This window comes from Puntigrus tetrazona, unplaced genomic scaffold (assembly GCF_018831695.1).
Source record: "Puntigrus tetrazona isolate hp1 unplaced genomic scaffold, ASM1883169v1 S000000283, whole genome shotgun sequence".
Taxonomy (NCBI): domain Eukaryota; kingdom Metazoa; phylum Chordata; class Actinopteri; order Cypriniformes; family Cyprinidae; genus Puntigrus; species Puntigrus tetrazona.
Window position 1 is genome coordinate 1635001 of NW_025047944.1, and position 2500 is coordinate 1637500.

General features: G+C 37.8%; 1 protein-coding gene across 2 annotated transcripts in view; it reads right to left on the reverse strand.

Moving 5' to 3' along the window:
- chrm3b (cholinergic receptor, muscarinic 3b) overlaps positions 1-2500 on the reverse strand; it is a 21744-nt gene that overhangs the window by 2577 nt on the left and 16667 nt on the right. The window lies entirely within an intron of this gene.

The window sequence follows — 2500 nt, forward strand, 5'->3', positions numbered from 1 at the left end:
TTTATTAGTAAAAAAAAATCCAAAAATGATGTACTAAACTGTATTACTATTAAAGGGAAATTAACTACAATAAATAACATTTATATACATAAAAAAATTATATATTATAGTATTATATTATCATTAATAAGAAGCTAACTGCAAAATATGTACAGTATTATATTAGTGTATTAAAAAGAAACTAAATGCAAAAATATATATTAAATACTGCACATATTTTCTTTATTTTATATCTTATTGAATATTATTATTAAACTACAAAACTACATAATTTATATCATATCACTATTAAAAATAAATTAACTACAATATTATATTATATTGAAAAAACTATCTACAAAAATGATATGTTATATTAATATTTACAATATTTTATCATTACGTGACGGGTCTCCTACTGAAAAGAAAATAACTACAAAAATGGTTCGATTAGATTAGATTCTTTAAGAAATAAATCCATAGAATAACAGCTCATTACTGGGACATTATCTATTAGTTTTACAGACATTTATAAAGAAATAGTCAATGCAGTGTAAAATTCATAACACAGCTGAAACTCCTGTAAAAAATACATCCGGATAATTCCTTCAAATGACTCTATTATTAATTATTATTAATTATACTCTATTCTTCCAGTGTTTTAAGGTGTGTTATATACACAACAGATCTAGCTCTGATAAATGTCAGCTATTGGCTTGGTTTTATTTCACTCCTTACAGCCTCTCTACTTTAAACTCTGAAGCTCCTGAGGATCTGAGGACGTGGTGATCCCCGGGAAGACACTGTCTGAGGTTTGAGTTTGATTACACAGCGACAAAACTCAACGTCAAACTGAGGACGAGATCAGCCTGAGACACGAGACTCCAGAGAAAGAGAAAACAGAGAGAGAGACACACACACACACACACTAACACACACAGACACACACACACACACACACACACACACACACACACACACACACACACACAGACACACACACACACACACACACACACACACACACACACACACACACACACACACACACACACACACACACACACACACACACACACACACACACACACACACACACACACACACACACACACACACTACACACACACACACACACTCACACACATACACACACACACACACACACACACACACACACACACACACTCACGCATGCGCACACACACACACACACACACACACACACACACACACACACACACACACACACACACACAGACACACACACACACACACACACACACACACACACACTCACACACTCACACACACCGACACACAAACACACAGACACACACACACACACACACACACACACACACACACACACACACACACACACACACACACACACACACACACACACACACACACACACACACACACACACACACACACACACACACACACACACACACACACACACACACACACACACACACACACACACACACACACACACACACACACACACACACACACACACACACACACACACACACACACACACACACTCACGCATGCGCACACACACACACACACACACACACACACACACACACACACACACACACACACACACACACACACTCAGGAGGAAACGATCATGATCTGATGCTGATCTCTGCTCATGATGTCTGTATTCAATCATCAGCTTCATAATGTTGTTTTCTTCCACAGGCTTCAGGTCATATATGATATTGATTCACATCATGAGATGAATTCATAACGCCGCCGAATAGCAGTATTATTAAAATAAATGAATGTCCATAATAATAACCTACATGATTCATTTACAAACCTAATTCACTCTGTGAATCTTTTAATATCCTCTCTAGATGTGATCCACAATATCACACACACACACACACACACACACACACACATATAAAACATTAAACAAACATTAACTGGATGGATTGATCTTCAGTGTTCTTCATCATGATCATTTAAACAAAACATCAAACCTCAGCTCCTCATAAAAACACAGTAAGAGTCTGATATCAGTGTTTTTATCAGTGTTTTGATGTTAAACGAAGATGAGCTCTGAATAAAGAGAGAAGATATCAACAGAAGAGAGGAAAACTATAGACATAAACTTACAATAAAACATACTCTGTTTAAACATAAATACATAGCTCTCTGATAATGAGGAATAATTATATAGTGATACAGCTATGACAAGGAGAAGGTGACTTATGAGGACGTGTGTGTGTGTGTGTCTATCTATGTGTGTGTGTGTGTGTGTGTGTGTGTGTGTCTATCTGTGTGTGTGTGTGTGTGAGTGTGTGTCTGTGTCTGTGTGTGTCTGTGTGTGAGTGTGTGTGTGTGTCTGTGTCTGTGTGAGTGTGTGTGTGTGTGTGTGTCTGTGTCTGTGTGTGTGTGTGTGTGTGTGTGTGTGTGTGTGTGTGTGTGTGTGTGTGTGTCTGTGTGTGTGTGAGTGTGTGAGTGTGTGTGTGTGTGTGTGTGTGTCTGTGTG